This window comes from Neoarius graeffei, chromosome 1, assembly GCF_027579695.1.
Source record: "Neoarius graeffei isolate fNeoGra1 chromosome 1, fNeoGra1.pri, whole genome shotgun sequence".
Taxonomy (NCBI): Eukaryota; Metazoa; Chordata; class Actinopteri; order Siluriformes; family Ariidae; genus Neoarius; species Neoarius graeffei.
In genome coordinates this window covers 42,399,334-42,418,903 of record NC_083569.1, presented here as the reverse complement: position 1 = coordinate 42,418,903, position 19,570 = coordinate 42,399,334, and the positions used below count along the sequence as shown (strand labels likewise).

Sequence of the window (19,570 nt, the reverse complement as noted above, 5' to 3'; positions counted from 1 at the left end):
AATGACTGAGGTTTCTGCATCACCACTTTGACAACGATCTTCATCATGAACACTATTTAAATGTTTTTTTTAAACCAGAATATGTAGTGAACTGACACCCACAACTATCTTGTGAACAAGCCAACTTAAATTTGGTGCTTGGATAAAAACTGTGGCCTAGGCACAAATGACTTATCAAAGCCTGACTGGTGCAATGCAGAGTTTGACAGATAAAACATTTAAACATTGTTCTCATTCAAAATTTTGGCATGCAACTCACGAACACGTGGCGACTTGTCTGTTGATTTGGCATCAATGTTGAATATGGTAGTCTGCACAAAACTGTAGACATGAACCAGTGACTCATCATAAGATAAGTTGAACATGTAATGGAATTTGAAAAGTTCGTCAAAAGCACTCAGTGAGCTGGTGGCTTGGCAGGGGATGAGTTGTTTGTCCACTGCAATGTAGGTGTCAATCCTGCTCTGGGTTCAGCCAACAGCGAGGATATGGTTGTTTACCATCTCTTTCTTGCAGGTGTTAATCAATGCTGCAGCATGACTAAAAACAAATGAGATTTAAAAAAAAAACATACACTTTTCAGTAATGCTGAGTATAAATCACCAATTTAGGTTGAGATCATGTGCCTTACTACTAACTTACTACTACATATTAAGTCTTGTCAAAAACATACTTCACATGGAGAGGAAAAAACTAGAAAGTGCAGAGCTGAGAAAGTGTCTTGTAGGATTTTAAAACATGAGGCAACATATATTTACCTTGTGAAAGTGCACCATTTTGTCTGCTGCATCACTTGGACTTATTTTGGTCCTCCTCTTCTGTCCAGCTGTTGGTGGCAAAAGATGAAGCAGCAGCAGCAGAGAAGCCATGTCACTGTCCCAGTCTATTTGGGGTGGAATTTATAAAACAATTTATAAAATGAAAACATAAATATTAGTAATATCAAACAAGCATGCTGTAAAGCATACCATTTTCATCATTCTCTGAGTTTCTCAGCAGCTTTTAGCAGGCGACACAGGTCAGTTGACTGAGTCAGGTGTTTGGCCTCTTTGATAACCTTTGGCTTGAATGAGGTGTCCCACTTCTCAAGCAACTTGCTGGCTGTTTCAGCACCAAACAGCAGCAGGAAGTCTTGATTGACCTGTTGATCATACACAAGCATATATATAAAGCCAGGGCTCAGCATTGTTAATGTTACATAAAGTGATTTTGACCAATATGGGATATACCAGGAGACCGGAATGACCAATGATCACATCTTTTACTGCTACCATCCAAGTGAGCAAAACAGTGATAAAGACTAGAGTTGAAAATGTCAAATGTATGACTTACTAGTCCTTTGACATCCAAAAAGCGTGGAAATGTTTTGAAGACATCTGCAGTTCTTTGTGGGTCATGCACCACGTCCTGGCGATGTTGGAACGTCATTTTCAACTTCTGAAATACACTTGCTTCATCAGGAGAGTGAACAAGAAATGAAATGGCCTCCTTGCAGGCATCTCTGTCAAGTTGCTGAGGCAGTGTGGTTGCTGATCTTTGGTGCTTTGGCCCTTGTTCTTGAGGCACTGAGACTTCCTTCACTGGCCATTTGGTTGTCATATCACTTACCAATATGTTAACAAGCTGTCTCCGGGTGCGATGGCTCAGTGAATTTTCTGCCCTGTATTCTTCTACAATATCCTCTCTGCCAGGCTTCCTATTCAAGGCATTTTCAACCATCTGCTCATATAAAAGGGAAAATAATTAAAAAAATGGTGTTCAATTCTCTCTATTATGTAAAATCAGAGAGAAAACACATACCACATCATGTTTATAGGTAAAGGTTAAAGTTTAGAGGAATGCCAAAACACAAGAGAAGAACAAACATCTGGCAAGAAGCAAATCAATAACATTTACTTTCATAACAGGCAAGTTGGGAACCACATGTTTTGAATTTCAATTCAGTATGACAATTTATAAATGGGATCAACTCAAAAATACATAAGACATTTTCCACTCTCAATTACCTCTTTTGCAGCCTCTGACACAGAAACTTTTACTGCAGAACTGCCCATGTCTTCTTTGCAGGATCTACTGCGGCCTGTGGGAATGCCCTGTTCCCTTAGGTTACTGTCACTTGATGAAAGTGATATGGTATCCATGAGGGAAGATGCTGTATCCAAGGAATATGGTGTAGAATGAGCTAAAGGAGAAAAATCTTTACAAGAGATCATTTGGTTAACTTTCATTACTCTTTGTAGTGAGACTCTGATGTGGGTGGAGCACAGAAGCACGGCTGGCAGTTGTTTGAGTTTACAGTGTTTCTTTTATTTTTGCTTTTCAGCATAGGGCTCAAAACCTCTCACTCTCTCTCGCGCGCACGCACACACACACAGGCTATCATCGAGCCCTCGGCCCCGTCCTCCCCTTCTCACTCTCCTTTTATCGGGCGCAGTCACTGAAGGAGACACACAAACACATGTTAATTGATAACAGGTGTAATGACATGACCACTCACCTTCCCTGAGTCCACCCTCCATTCACAGACCAACGCTCGGCCATGCCCCCGCTGCCACATACCCCCACTGCCCAACTCAGGCCGGGGAGCCGTCCAGCCTGAAGCAAACTCCCCCCCCCCCCCCTTGACAGGAGAGGAAGTCTGCCACTGCCATCTGTGCCCCCGGCCTGTGGACCACCTCGAATTTAAATGGCTGGAGTGCAAGATACCAATGCGCAGATCACCAGTTGGTATTGTAGTAATCCCTGATGTGGGTGGCGCACAGAAGCACGGCAGTCGAGAGTTTGTGTTCACGCAGACACTTTATTTTGCTATCTATCATCAGCTTTTCAGCTTCTCTCACTCACACAGTCACACACACACACGTGTCCTGGCTGGGGGTGAGACTCTTCTCTGCTCTCCCCCTCCTTTTATCCTCCATCCCTGCAACAAACAAACATACACACATTAATTGACACCAGGTGTAATGACTTAGCCACTTACCTTCCCTGATCCTGCCCTCCATTCGCAGACTGCTGCTTGGCCACGCCCCCACTTCCACAGGTATCCTTCATGCTGTGGAGCCACTGGAGGGGCGCATGGTCTGAACAGAGGCTGAAAGGGCCCCCCAGCAGGAAGTACCGGAGGGCGAGGACCGCCCACTTGATGGCTAGGCACTCTTTCAATCATGCTGTACCTGCCTTCCCACATCGACAGCTTCTGGCTAATGTACAGCATGGGACGCTCCTCCCCCTCCACCTCCTGGGACAGAACGGCCCCCAGCCCTCTGTCTGATGCATCTGTCTGCAAAATAAAAGGGAGAGAAAAATCAGGGGAGTGTAACAGTGCCCCCCCCGACACAGTGCAGCCTTTACCTTAGAGAAAGCCTGTTGGCATTGCTCCATCCACTGGACCGGATCTGGTGCTCCCTTTTTAGTGAGATCAGTCAGCAGGCTGGTGACTTCCGAATAATTAGGTATGAACCTTTGATAGTAGCCAGCCAGCCCCAGGAACTGTCTCACCCCCTTTTGTGTCTTGGGCCTCGGGCAGGCCGCAATCACTCCTGTCTTATTAATTTGGGGACGCACCTGCCCATGGCCCAAGTGGAAACCCAGATATCATACTTCCACCCACCCAATCACACATTTATTTGGGTTGGCTGTGAGACCCGCCCACCTCAGTGACTTTAGGACAGCCCGAAGGTATTCAAGGTGCCGTGGCCAGTCATTACTGTAGATGATAATGTCATCCAGATACATGGCTGCATAGATGGCGTGGGGGTGGAGGACCCTGTCCATAAGCCACTGGGGGCGGCTCAATGTGGTGTTCTATGAGGTGGGTACGGCCAGGCAGGGGTGAAAACATGTCGTAAAATTCTTTTTGCAACTGGGCTACCTCCATGAGCTGGGTCGGGGAGTGGTGGGTGATGTCAATTTTCTTTTTTGAACCTCCGGTCCCAGCTCCGCCTTCTCCGGAATTACTGACACCAACACCACGGGGACCTTCTCATTCCAACGTCTTAATAGATTGAGGTGGTAAACTTGCAATGCCCCACCCCTGTCCATTCGCCTCACTTCATTGTTGATGTCCCCAACTTGCCGTGTGACCTCGAAGGGCCCTTGCCACTTGGAGACCAATTTGGAGCTCGACGTGGGCAGTAATATGAGTACTTTGTCTCCCGGTGTGAACTCCCTAAGGCGCATGCCCCTGTCATACAGTCAGACTTGACATTCTTGCGCCTGCCACAAATTCTCCTGGGTTAAGTGTATTAGTGTGTGGAGTTTGGCATGCGGGTTGAGAACATATTGAATTTTGTTCTTACTAGGTGAAGGTCCCTCTTCCCAATTTTCATGTAGCACGTCCAAAATGCCACGCGGCTTACGTCAATATAACAATTCAAACGGGGAAAACCCTGTGGAGGCTTGTGGGACCTCTCATACTGCAAATAACAGGGGCTCGAACCACTTATCCCAATTACGTGCATCTTCGCTTATGAACTTCCAAATTATATTTAAGAGTTTGATTGAACCGTTCTACTAAGCCATCTGTTTGTGGGTGATAGACACTGGTGCGGATAGGTTTAATCCTCAGTAACCCATACTGCTTGCGTAGTGTGCATGATATGAATGTAGTGCCTTGGTCTGTCAGGATTTCTTTCAGAATCCCAACCTGGGAGATAAAGCGGAAGAGTGCTTCTGCTATACTGCATGCTGAGATATTGCAGAGTGGCACTGCTTCCAGATATCACGTTTCATAGTCTATCAGGACTAAAATAAAGCGATATCCCTGTGCTGACCGATCTAATGGCCCGACGAGATCCATCCCAATTCTTTCAAATGGGGTCTCGATTAAAGGGAGAGGGTGCAAAGGTGCTTTTGGAGTGGCCGCAGGATTTACCAATTGGCATTCGCGGCACGTCGCACACCACTGACTGACATCCCCATGAATCCCTGGCCAATAGAACCGGGCCATTATTCGGGCTAGTGTCTTATCCTGCCCCAAGTGTCCGGCCATGGGATTAAAGTGAGCCGCTTGGAATATGAATTCCCGGCGGCTCTTTGGAATTAACAGCTGTGTTACCTTTTCACCAGTTTGAGTGTCCTGCGTCACTCGGTATAGCCTATCCTCAATAATAGCAAAGTAGGGGAAGGCCGGTGTCACATTTGGCTGGAGAATTTGACCATCGATTACTCTCACTTGGCCAAATGAATGCCACAGAGTCCCATCTCGTGACTGCTCTAACGAGAAATCCCCAAGACAGGGAGGAGGGGCGGGGCACTCCTCACTCCATGTATCGCCCTGACGTGTTGCTGACATAGATGGCTCTGTGACAGCTTCTCCTGCCAATGCTACTCTGGGGCTTTCCCTAGCTGAATTATGTCAGGACCCATTCTTCACTATGTGTATCATTAATTCCTTAAACCCTGGCCAATCAGTCCCTAAAATTAGCGAGTGGGTGAGACGAGGGTTAACCACCGCCTTTACACTGCTTTTCCCCTCGAAATAGAATGTGGACGGACACCAAAGGGTAGTTGTCAACATCCCTGTGGACACACACACACACAACACTACCATTCATGCTTTCTCCAATGCCTCACCTTGCACCAGGCTTTGGTGGATTGAGGTCTGGTTACAGACGAAATCCACCAAAGCCTGATACATATCCCCTTGGACACTTACCAGTATTCGATACATTCCAACCTGATCGAGGGCGGTTTCTGGCATGTCGGGGACCTGGACCACCGTGCCCACCTCCATCGCGGAGCACTGATGTTGGAGATGTTCCAGGTCCCCGCAGCACCAGCACACCGGCCCAGGCTCTCCCTCTGCACCGGTGTTATGGACATCACTCACCTGAGGGGGAGGAGACACAGACAAGGAAGGGGAAAATGGGAGGACACCACGGGTGCGCCGAGCCGGCTGGGGCGGAGCCGGCCCCCGCCTCTGTGGTGGGGGAATGGGGTGAGGATGGGAAGCAGAGGGAGAGAGAGAAGAGAGAGGAGAAGAGGAGACATGCCATCTTGCCATTGGAATGGCTGCCATGTGGTCCTCTGCCAGCTCGATTGCCTGGTCCAGCGATGCCGGGCGATGACACTGGACCCACTCTGCCGTTCCTTCCGGAAGTCGCGTGACAAATTGTTCCAGCATCACCAGGTCGATCACTCCCTCAGTGTTGCGGTCATCTGCCCTCAGCCACCGCCAGCAGGCATCCTGGAGTTGCTGCCCGAACGTGAACAGCTGGCCGACCTCCTCCAAGCACAGCGAGCAGAAGTGCTGCCGTTGTTGCTCTGGGGAGTACTGACACACTAGAGGATGGCTCTTTGAAGGTCCATGTACACGAGCTGGCTGTTGGCAGGGAGCTGCAGTGCAGCCAGTTGCGCCTTGCCCGTCAGCAGGGGGAGGAGGCGCGCCGCGCGCTGGTCCACCGGCCAACCCCATGCATCCGCTGCCTGCTTGAAGAGCGCGAGGAAGGCTTCCGGGTCATCGTGCAGACCCATCTTCGTTAGGGTGAGGTGGGGAGGGTCCGCTCTGGTGGCGGTCGTGGGCCATGCTGACGCGAGCAGGTGCCGGAACGTCTGGCGGTCCTCCTGTTGGGCCAGCACCAAGGCTTTGAACCGTTGTTCTTGCTCCTTCCGGAGGGCGACCAGCACTTGGTGCTGGTCCTGCTGGGCTGTTGCAAGGGCATGGATCAGGTCCTTAAATGGCGAGGACTCCATGGGGCTGTTCCCTTCTGCACTCTTCCCGGGTTGCAGCAACCCTGTAGCGAGACCCTGATGTGGGTGGAGCACAGAAGCATGGCAGGCAGTTGTTTGCGTTTACAGTGTCTCTTTTATTTTTGCTTTTCAACATAGGACTCAAAACCTCTCACTCTCGCGCGCACGTGCACACACACACACACACACCATCATCGAGCCCTCGACACCATCCTCCCCGTCTCACTCTCCTTTTATCGGGTGCAGTTACTGAAGGAGACACAAACACACATTAATTGATAACAGGTGTGGTGACATGACCACTCACCTTCCCTGACTCTGCCCTCCATTCACAGACCAACGCTCAGCCATGCCTCCGCTGCCACACTCTTTCACAATTCCATTAATACAGTAATTAAACAACAATTGCCATGTTCATGTTCAGACCACATTCTACACAAATATGACCCAACCCTGTCCAATGTCATGTACATTGCATAAAGAAAGGTCAATATCCTCTGCATCAAGGAGCAAAAACTTGGCTCTACATTGACTGGGCTATACACTGACAACATACGTTTTTATGATAACCTCTACCTTCATCTGAAATCCTTTGACGTACTGTCAGGCATAGGTCTGGATGCGCCTCCAATAACTCAAGAAAAATGTCTTTGTGAACTGCTGTGTCAGTTTCATCGAAAATGTCAAGATAAGTAGCATCCGGAAGTCCAAACTTGGTTTTGGCTGTAGAAAGAGAGAATGCAACCATAAAGTTTGTTGATGTTGATTGATGCGTGTTGTTTCTATGTCTTGGGGGGCATCTCCATTTTATGGATAATAAAGTTTTATCTTAAGTCACAAGAAACAGACTGAATAATTGATCAACATGCTTATCTTTTTTTTTATTTTAGGCTAGTATTTATTAAGAGCAGTATTATGGTACTGCATCTTGGGTCAGTAACTCTGCACTTCCCTGTCTTTAAAATGGTAGACTAAATTAAACAAGTCTGCATCAACAATTATACTGCCCTGTACTAACCAAGGTTGATGTTTCCAATATGAACTGTCATTAATAAAAGTTTTGGGGGGGGGTTTATACATGACACATTACAATAAATTGTGTTAACAGTTAAATAGTTTTTAAATAGAGTTGGCAAGAAACCCGGAAGCTTGTGGTTTTTCCATGTTAGCATTTAACGCCCCCAGGTTCCCAAGGTGAAAATCCCTATGGGAAAATAAATTATCCTGTTGCATACCCAGCGCAAATACGGTGTGAGCGAAAGCATGTGAGTAGACGACCTCTGCATTCGGTCTGCAGAGTTAAAATACATCTCTCGTTTGATTTTTGAACAAAATGTTACAAGTTTGTTTCGTCAAAATCACGATGTTGCTACCAAAAAGCTAAAGCAGGAAATCTAGCAAACTACAGAGTGTCAAGATTGGTATCCATAGTTACTGAATAACTCTTTACTTACCTCATTTTCATGTACGGTATCTTATCGTTACATCCATAGTCCCTTAAACAGCCTGTTCACACTAATCTACAGACTATAGTGATCAAACTCTTCTATAATCAGTATGTTAACCTAAGTTAACTCCATGATTGTTGAGAGAAAACATATGATTATCAATCATAAAGCCAACTACAGTTAGCTTTTGCTGCTTTGTTGATGCACTAGCAAAGCGACCAGGGACGAGGGATTCCTGTAGTCCAGTCTGGCTTCCTGATAGCAAAGGCATAACAACAGTCAGATATCTGAGATATAACGGGTCTGAAGGCCACACACACATGCGAAACATGTAGTTTTTATTGATGTGCAATGAATGCAGAGGCATTCAGACTGTTAATTAACCATCCGCTGTGCTATTTTGTTGATTTCCTGTAACATCATTCATTTTCTCATGGGAATTTTTCATTGGGAGCCGGAACATTCAAAATGCTAATTTGCTGCATACAAAATGACGGTGGTGGCTTGCCAGCTCTATAGATGAGCTACATACAGTCTTGTGATTTTGATGAGCTGATACATCGGCAACATATTTTGTTCAGCCTCTAAGGATATCTTACCTTCACTGATGAATTCTACATAAGTGAAGCCTGTGTGTAATTTGATGTACGTCTTTACACTGAGGTATTTCACTTTCAGCAACATGTCCTAAAACTGCCCCTGGTGGAGAAAGTAGGGGGAGGGGGTGGAATGAAACTCTCATATCTCATCTCATTACCTCTAGCCGCTTTATCCTGTTCTACAGGGTCGCAGGCAAGCTGGAGCCTATCCCAGCTGACTACGGGCGAAAGGTGGGGTACACCCTGGACAAGTCGTTAGGTTATCACAGGGCTGACACATACACAGGCAACCATTCACACTCACACCTACGGTCAATTTAGAGTCACCAGTTAACCTAACCTGCATGTCTTTGGACTGTGGGGGAAACCGGAGCACCCGGAGGAAACCCACGTGGACACAGGGAGAACATGCAAACTCCGCACAGAAAGGCCCTCGCTGGCCATGGGGCTCAAACCCGGACCTTCTTGCTGTGAGGCGACAGCGCTAACCACTACACCACCGTGCCGCCCGGAATGAAACTATATTACCATATATTTAACCCATGGTTTAAGTGGCAATGAAGTTTGCTAAATAACAAACCCAGGGTGATTTCACACCAACAGCAGTTGGTGCACACTAACAGTCCATTCGAAACAAAAGCTCTTAGTTCGGTTCATTTTCATCGGTGTGAAAGCATCAATCGCACTCGGGTGCGCCCTAAATCAAGCGGACCGAGACCTCCAAAAAGGGGTGGTCTCGGTCCGCTTGATTCCGCACCAAATGTCAACCTCTGGTGCGGTCCATCTGGTGAGAACGCGAACCTGGACCAACTCAGGTCTGAACGAACTATTCGAAATGCATCACGGGAGGAAGGAAGGAGTAAACATGCCGCGCACCACCAACCATGGCCAAACGTGGGCTAACCCAGAAGTTCAAGCCCTCATCAACATCTGGGCAGATGAACACATAAATGAACAACTATCGTCGACCCATAAGAACAGTGAAATCTTTGCTATATTTAACAAACAGCTGAGGGAAAAGGGATATGACTGGTCAACGGAGCAATGCCGGATAAAGGTGAAGAAGCTTCGCCAGAAGTGCATCCAAGTCTGCGACGCACTTCTCAAAGCGGGAAGTAGCATGAAAGAAAAGGACAAATTCATCTGGTTTGACCAAGTCGACCAAATACTGGGAACGAAGCCAGTAGTCGATCCAGTGGTGTTAGGGTTTTGCTGGGATTCGAACCTGGTTCGTTGGTGTGATAATCCAGCAAACCCCCACTAGGCCACCAGGGGGATGACTCAAATGCAGAGGCGTGAGGCGGAAGTAGAAAAAGAATCAAAAGGTTTATTTAAACTATATACACTATATACAGGGCAAAACAAAAGACAAAAAAAAAAAACCAAAGAGTATAATCCAAAAGAAAAGCAAAGTGCAAAAATTCAAAAGCTAAGAAGATCAAAAAACACAGTACAAAGGAAACTGGAGATAAACATAACAGCACAAAGACTCCGTGACAAGAGGACTGAACTCAGGGGTATAAATAGACAAACTAATTAAGGACACAGGTGAAGATAATTAGGCAATTAACACAAACACAAAACACAGGAACAGTGGCGGCCTCTAGAGGCCAAAATAAACACGACATGAAAAGGAAATAACAGCGGCCTCTAGAGGCCAAAACAGTCCTAGTCCTAACAGGACCCCCCCCTCTAGGAGCGTCTCCTGACGTTCCCAGGGCGATCCGGATGGGCCGAATGGAAGTCCCGACATAGTTCTTTATCAAGGACATCCCGAGCAGGAACCCAGCAGCGCTCCTCAGGACCATAGCCCTCCCAGTCCACCAGATATTGCAACCCGCCGCGGACCCGGCGGGAGTCAAGCAGGCGATTCACAGTGAACACAGTCTGCCCCTGGAAGATGCGGGGGGGTGGGGGGTTCCTAGGGGCAGGGGCATACGTAGACGTCAGTACGGGCCGTAACAGGGAAACATGGAAAGTGGGGTTGATCCTCAGAGTCTGGGGCAACTGGAGCCGGTAGGAGACAGGGTTCACCCTGTGCACCACCTTGAAGGGGCCAATGAAGCGAGGAGCAAGCTTGCGGTTCTCCACCCGCAGTGGAAGGTCCTTAGTGGACAGCCAAACACGCTGCCCAGGGCGGAAAGCGTGTGCAGGTCTTCTATGGCGGTTGGCCTGAGTCTGGTTGGTTCTGGAGGTCTGTATGAGGGTCTTCCTGACCTTGCTCCAGGTCTTGCGACACCGTCTCACATATTGGTTGACCGAGGGCACCCCCGCGTCCTCCTCCTGGTCCGGGAACAGAGGTGGCTGGAACCCGAATTGGCACTGGAATGGCGACAGCTTGGTGGCCGATGACTGCAGGGTGTTGTGGGCGTACTCCGCCCATGGCAGCCAGGTGCTCCACGATGTCGGGTTATCCATAGCCAGGCCTCGCAGGGTGGTTTCCAGGTCCTGGTTGAGCCTCTCCGTCTGACCATTGGACTGTGGGTGAAACCCAGAGGAGAGGCTGGCAGTGGCTCCGATGACCTTGCAGAACCCGTGCCACACTCGGGAGGAGAACTGGGGCCCTCGGTCTGAGACGATGTCCTGTGGAAGACCAAAGACTCGGAAGACATGATTAAACAAAAGTTTCGCAGTTTCAAGAGCAGAGGGGAGTTTGCACAGTGGTATGAAGCGGCAGGCCTTGGAGAATCTGTCAACTAAGACCAAAATGACCGTGTTACCTTGTGACTCAGGGAGACCCGTGATAAAGTCGACTGCCACGTGGGACCAGGGACGCCGGGGAATGGTCAGAGGATGCAGGAGACCCTGGGGACGCTGTCGTGGGTTCTTGGTTCTGGTGCAAACCTCACAGGACAGGACAAATGACCTTACTTCCTTCTCCATGTTAGGCCACCAGAAGCGTCTTTTCAGGAAGTCCAGGGTCCTCCGAGCTCCCGGGTGGGCGGTGAGAGGGGAAGAGTGACCCCACTGGAGAACCTTGGCCCGGGCTTGATGTGGGACGTACAAGAGGCCTGGTGGCCCCGTCCCAGGACCGGGGTCCTGGCGTTGGGCTCGTCGGACAGCCTCCTCAATACCCCAGCGGACAGGGGCCACAATCCGGGACACAGGGATAATCGGCCCGACTTCATTCTCCCTGTTAGTGGCAGAGAACAGTCTGGACAGTGCGTCAGGTTTGGTGTTCTTGGAGCCGGGGCGGTATGAGAGGGTGAAGTCAAACCGACTGAAAAACAGGGCCCACCTAGCCTGTCGAGGGTTCAGTCTCTTGGCTTGCTGGAGGTACTCCAGGTTCTTGTGGTCAGTCCAAACCAGGAATGGATGTTGTGCTCCCTCCAGCCAGTGCCTCCACTCCTCAAGGGCCAGTTTGACCGCTAGCAGTTCTCGATCCCCCACATCGTACCGGGACTCAGCAGGACTCAGGCGGTGGGAGAAGTAAGCGCAGGGGTGCAGCTTTCCTTCCGAACGTTGAGAGAGCACCGCGCCGACACCACTGTCCGAGGCGTCCACCTCCACGATGAATGGTTGGGAGGTGTCCGGGAGAACCAGAATGGGTGCCGTGCAGAAGCGGTCCTTGAGGTCTTTGAACGCCTTTTCTGCCTGAGGAGACCAGCCATAAGATCCACCTGTCCCTTTGGTGAGGTCTGACATGGGTGCTGCCACAGAACTGAAGTTCCTGATGAACTTGCGGTAGAAGTTAGCGAATCCTAAGAACCGCTGAACCTCCTTAACGGACTTGGGAGTAGGCCAGTCCCGGACGGCCAGGGTCTTGGCAGGGTCCATTTGGAGTTGGCCTGTCCGTACAATAAATCCCAGAAAGGAGACCTCGGGAACATGAAATTCGCATTTCTGGGCCTTGGCGAACAGATTGTTCTGTAGCAGCCTCTGGAGAACCTGGCGGACATGGTGGCGGTGCTCCTGCACGGTCTTGGAAAAGATAAGGATGTCGTCGAGGTAGACAAAAACGTATAGGTTAATCATGTCCCTTAAGACGTCGTTGATTAGGGCCTGAAAAACAGCTGGTGCGTTGGTGAGTCCGAAGGGCATCACCTGGTATTCGTAGTGCCCAGACGGGGTGTTAAAGGCAGTCTTCCACTCGTCTCCCTGTCGGATACGGATGAGGTGGTATGCGTTCCGTAGGTCCAACTTGGTGAAGACGGTGGCGCCTTGGAGCAGGTCGAAAGCTGTGGACATCAGCGGAAGGGGATATCGGTTGCGCACAGTGATCTTATTCAGGCCCCTGTAATCAATACATGGTCGGAGCCCCCGATCCTTCTTGCCGACAAAGAAGAAGCCGGCTCCAGCAGGTGAAGTGGAGGGTCGAATAAACCCAGAGACCAGGGCATCTTTGAGGTATTCCTCCATGGCCTTGCGTTCTGGCTGAGAGAGTGAAAACAGTCTGCCACGAGGAGGGGTAGTCCCAGGGAGCAAGTCGATGGCACAGTCGTAGGCCCGGTGCGGAGGAAGAACGGCGGCCCTGCTCTTGCTGAACACCTCCTTGAGATCCCAGTACTCTGTGGGAACTTGAGATAACTCGGTGAGATCAGGGGGCTCGGCAGGAGACACAGGAGAGCTAGAGAGCAGACAAGAGGCATGGCATGCAGGGCCCCATTCCACAACCTGGCTTGTTACCCAGTCTATGCGAGGGTTGTGGCGAGTAAGCCAAGGAAGGCCTAGAATAACTGGGAACTCAGGTGAAGGAATCAGGTGCAGGGATATTTCTTCCTTGTGACCTTGAGACTGGAGGAAAACTGGAGAAGTAACTTGGGTGACTCTTCCATCACCTAACGCTTGGCCATCGAGGGCAGACACAGACAGTGGGACTTCAAGAGGTGCAGTCGGAATATTGATGCTTTGGGCGAAGTGAATATCCATAAAGTTCCCAGCCGCCCCTGAGTCTATCAAAGCTTGACAAGAGTGGACAGACTCACCCCAGGAGATGGAGACCGGGATGTAGATTCCTTGGCCAGGGAGTCCGGGAGAGAGGGTAGGCCCCGTCACAACCCTCCCTCGGCTGGACGGGGCGGTCCTTTTCCCAAGAGTTCGGGACATGATGCTCGGAAGTGACCAGGCTTGCCACAGTAGATGCAGCACTTGTCCCTCCTTCTGCGCTCCCTCTCAGATGCGGAGAGGCGAGTACGACCCACTTGCATGGGTTCTGGACAGTCACTGAAGGAGGTAGACGGTCTCCAGGTAGAGGTAGGGAGGCTGGGGGGGCTCAAGGCTTGGTGGCGTTCTCTCATCCTGTTGTCCAGACGAATAGCATGTGAGATGAGGGTTTCGAGGTCACTTGGGCATCCAATAGAGGCCAGACCGTCCTTGATGGGGTCAGACAGACCATGGTGGAAGGCTGACACCAGGGCAGTCTCGTTCCATCCACTTACTGCTGCGAGTGTTCGGAACGAGATGGCGTAATCTGCGACGCTTCCTCCTTGCCGGATGGACATGAGCTTTCGGGCTGCGTCGGTACTGATGTCTGCCTGATCGAAGACCCGAAGCATCTCTTCAGAAAACAGCTGGAAATCAAAGCACTCAGGTCCCTGTCTTTGCCAGATAGCAGTAGCCCAGGCTCGCGCCTTACCAGCTAATAAGGTGATCACAAAGGCAATCTTGCGGCGATCCGTAGTGTAGGTGGTAGGCTGAAGCTCAAAGGTGAGTTGACACTGGGTAAGGAACTCTCGGCACTCACTGTGCTTGCCGTCATACCTCTGTGGTGCAGGAAGGCTGGGTTCGCGAGGTGAAGAAGGCAGCATTGCAGGAGGCACTGGAGCAGGAGTGGGAGCTGGATCAGGAGCAGGAACTGGATCAGGAGCAGGAGATGCAGGCAGAGATGTCAGCTGTGCCAGGGTTTTCCCAATTTGCTGAAGCAGTTCCTCGTGGCGAGCGAGGGCCTCACGTTGGCTGGTGAGCGTACGTCCATGAGCGTCCATGGTCGCTCCGAAGCGTGTCAAAGCTGCCATAATTCCCTGAAGGTTGGCCGGGTAGACAGTTGAAGCAGCCTCTGCTGAGTCGGTCATGACGGAGTCTTTCTGTTAGGGTTTTGCTGGGATTCGAACCTGGTTCGTTGGTGTGATAATCCAGCAAACCCCCACTAGGCCACCAGGGGGATGACTCAAATGCAGAGGCGTGAGGCGGAAGTAGAAAAAGAATCAAAAGGTTTATTTAAACTATATACACTATATACAGGGCAAAACAAAAGACAAAAAAAAAAAACCAAAGAGTATAATCCAAAAGAAAAGCAAAGTGCAAAAATTCAAAAGCTAAGAAGATCAAAAAACACAGTACAAAGGAAACTGGAGATAAACATAACAGCACAAAGACTCCGTGACAAGAGGACTGAACTCAGGGGTATAAATAGACAAACTAATTAAGGACACAGGTGAAGATAATTAGGCAATTAACACAAACACAAAACACAGGAACAGTGGCGGCCTCTAGAGGCCAAAATAAACACGACATGAAAAGGAAATAACAGCGGCCTCTAGAGGCCAAAACAGTCCTAGTCCTAACAAGTGGATGTGGTGGAGAATGAAGACCATCACGCTGATCAGAGGTCTTTGTCACCTACCGCCTCATCGGACGTGACCCACACATCTGACCCAGATGTTGAGGATGGTGAGTCATTTTTCCCGCTTTTGTTTATTATTATTAAGGCAAAAAACACAATTTATGTCCATAAATGAATAGGTTATAGGCTAAAGCTTAATTTGTGTGCTGCGTGGATATTGTTCTGATGCAGCTGCTACTAACATAATTAGGCTATGTAATTTTTTTCTGACTGTGATCCTCATAAAAGTGATATTTTACAAATCTTCATAAACTAAACTAACAAAATTCATTAAAGTAAGTCATTTGGTGATTCCTAAGCCACTCAATGTGATCATTATAACGTCCTGTAAACAGCGGCATCAGGCACACATGCGTGCTCCAGCTCTGTCAGCATTCTGTCAGTGGGAAATTCAGATTGCCCTGTATTAACCTACAGCATAACAGATTCTACAGTAAAAGCCGGCTGGCTTGTCAGGCTAACAGACTATAGCCTACCTTGTGGGTCTTTGGAAAGGTGCTTGTCTCATCATCAGCAGGACAGCATTGGTGAAAATAGCGCGTCTCCTCTGCCTGAAATGACGCGCTATATGCCTTCGGCGAATCCAGTATATCCGAAAACCGTTCTCCAGCTGCAGCTGCGACTCATTCCGGAACTGGATATTTTGCCAGAAATGGGTAATGTTGACAATATAAAAAGCAAGGACCCACGCAAGAAACAGTGTGCAAACATGTCGCTCCATTGTGAAAGTCCAAATTGGAGCTTATTTCCACTGGAAGATGACGAAACATCGTTCAGACCAATTTGGTTCGTTTGCATGTGTGAATGTGGACCACACGCAGTCTGTATGCTACAATGTAACAATTTTACTGCCTGGTGCAGACCAAATAATCGACTAGCGGTGTGTAAGTACCCCCAGACAACTTTCACAAAAAATTCTGTATTGTGTGATGCCCCCTTGAGCAGTGACAATTTTAGACCATTTTCAGTCTCTGACCATTTTCAACCCTGTTCAAGAACATTTCTCTACCATCGGACAGTCATTACAGTCGTCTACCATCTGATCCTTAGCAAACCTCATTGTTGCTTCTCATTGATGAAGGGCTTTTTTCTAGCTTTGCATGACTTCAACCCTGCCTGGAGGAGCCTGTTTTGAACCGTCCTTGCCATGCACAAAACCTCAGCTGCCATTTGCCATTCTTTTTGTAGGTCACTTGATGTCATCCTACAGTTGTTGAGTGACTTTCAAAGGAGTTGATGATCATCCTAGTCAGTAGAGAGTCATTTACACTCTCTGCCAGTCTGCAACATTGTTGTCCCCAGTGTCTGCTGCTTGACCTTGTTCTTATGAACTGTCATCTTTGAAAATTTGAGGATGGAAGCAACCTGACGCTCATTATATCCCTCTGCCAGTAAAGGCAGAATTGAACCCTTCTTTTTCCTCACTCAAAACTTTACTTTTTAACTCTTTTGGCATGATGAATAGATATTTTTTGTATTCCAGTTAAATTTAAGGTACGACTAGCACTGTTCATGCCATCCAAACTGATCCTACTGCAAGAGGATAGTGATGACCACAGCAGTGGCTTTTATACTTTTCCTCATTAAATAAGATTTGGTTCAGGTGATCACTTAATCAGTACCTCATTAAGTAAAATGAGGTGTGCTTGTGTTGGAATTCCAGTACAGACACTGGAATGAAATGGCTGCCATACATAGAGATGCTGATTTAAGAAAAAACTGAAGTGGTCTCTTAATTTTTTCCAGTGCTGAATAGACTATTCACAAGGCACACCTGTTAATTGAAAAGCATTCCAGGTGACTACCTCATGAAGCTGATGAAGATGATGCCAGTAGTGTGCAACATTGTCATCAAGGTAAACAGTGGCTGATTGAAGAATCTAAAATATGAAACACATTTTCTTTTTTAACACTTTTTTGTTTACCACATAATTCTATGTATTCCATATGTTATTTCATAATTTTGATGTATTCAGTATTGTTCTACAAAGTAGAAAATAATAAAAAAAAAAAACTATGAATGAGTAGGTGTGTCTAAAGTTTAGACTAGTATTGTATATATTTTACATTAATTCATTTAAAATTATTTCATATGTGTGTCTGGGTGGCAAAGCTTTCTAAAACATGTTGTTCTTGTTATTTATAATTCATGTTATTCTTAACATGTAAAACACTGAAAAGGTGTATCAAAGCATCATGGAAACAAATGCCCACCATATTATCAAAGAACTGCTGAGAACAGACAAAGGCATAAATTTGTGGAATGAAAACACTTTCACACTCAGCTCTGGAATACCAGACTAAGTAATACCATGGAAACATCCACAAAACAACTAGCAAATGCCATGGAAGTAAATTCACATGCAGTCAAGTGAAGAAAATTCAGAGGAAAAAGGTGTAAAATTCTCTGAAGGCGGTGAGTTTATATACACCCCAGGACCACAGAAAGTAAATTTACCACAGATCAATAGCTAATAAGCTCACTGCAATTTGACCACACTTCAACCTTTAAAATGTAGTTCTAATTTTATTTACACAAACACATGGTCTGAATTATCTTCTAATAAATGGGTTGTTTGCTCATTTGATCTCATCTCATTATCTGTAGCTGCTTTATCCTGTTCTACAGGGTCGCAGGCAAGCTGGAGCCTATCCCAGCTGACTACAGGCGAAAGGCAGGGTACACCCTGGACAAGTCGCCAGGTCATCACAGGGCTGACACATAGACACAGGCAACCATTCACACTCACATTCACACCTACGGTCAATTTAGAGTCACCAGTTAACCTAACCTGCATGTCTTTGGACTGTGGGGGAAACCGGAGCACCCGGAGGAAACCCATGCGGACACGGGGAGAACATGCAAACTCCACACAGAAAGGCCCTCGCCGGCCACGGGGCTCGAACCCAGACCTTCTTGCTGTGAGGCAACAGCACTAACCACTATACCACCGTGCCGCCCTGCTCATTTGATATTCTATATAATCTATGTCCTGTAGGTCCTTCAGAGGGTTATTGTCTTAGTTTGACATTTTACATTTTAAAAAGCTGAGTGATTGTGTCCATCAAATATTTTTCAAGATTCAAATACAGATAGAAACTATATAATAAATGATTCATCTTGTACATTTTCAGGGATTTTGGTGATTTCCTGTATTCATTCAATCATACAAGTTGGATTTCATATGCATAATTATTGGACTGTATAATAAGAACTTATTATTTGTCTTAAAATACAGACTAGAGGGCCAGTATTGCTCAGTGGTTAAGGCTCTGTTATCTATCAGAAGGTCAAGAGTTCAAGCCCCAGTACTGCCAAATTTCTGCTGTTGGACCCTTTAGTAAGGCCTTTAACCTTCCCTGCTCCAGGGATGCTGTATCAGGGTTGACCCCAGCTTCCTAGCAAGGTAGGATAAGCAGAAAAATTATTTCACTGTGCTTCTTCTAGAAGGCAATCCTTATTACCTCCGCCAAGGAGGTTATGTTTTTGGTAGCGTTGGTTTGTTTATTTGTTTGTTGGTTTGTCTGTTAGCAACATTACAGAAAAAGTAATGAACGGATTGCTCTGAAATTTTTTCCAGAGGTGTGACTGGGCACAAGTAACAATCCATTAAGTTTTGGTGGTGATCCGGATCACCTTCTGGATCGCGGATTTTTTTTTTAAAGGATTAATTTTTTCCCCATTGAAATGAATGGGCGCACGACACAAAAAACAGATTTTTCCTTCTGTAGGCCAAACCATAAGGTGTAAAGTCATGAAGCTTGGTACACTGATAGAGGAGTGGACCCTGATTGATTTCATCAAGTTTCATGTTGGTACGTCTCATGCTGTAGCGCCACCAACTGATCAGTCTTACATGCATTCATGCACATAACTTTTGATCCGTATGTCCAATTTTCATAAGTCTGGTGCTGTTGGAATCCTTGGAGCTAGACGATTCCAACGCACCCTATGACGTTATTCTCCGCCTAATTACATTATCTGCCATTTTGAATTTTGTCCAAAGTGAAGGTAGAGTGACCCTGGCCGCATGTTTTCTCCGATCATCACAAAACTTGGCACACATGATCTCCAGTCCATGCCTAATGAATGACATTTGTTTCGCTCTCATACGTTGAAGCGTTTGCCCGTGGTAGCCAATCAAAATCAATGGCAAAGCCACCAAACAGGAAGTCACGGAAATGCTTTGATGCATCAAGACCATATTTAGTGGCATGACTTTGGACACCATCCAAACTACCCTCATCAAATATGGTGTCATTTAGCCACT

At 47.5% G+C, this 19,570-nt stretch overlaps 1 pseudogene; it reads right to left on the bottom strand.

The window, feature by feature from the left end:
• Positions 1–218: 218 nt before the first annotated feature.
• LOC132884921 (uncharacterized) lies at positions 219–1,428 on the bottom strand (annotated as a pseudogene).
• Positions 1,429–19,570: the final 18,142 nt, after the last annotated feature.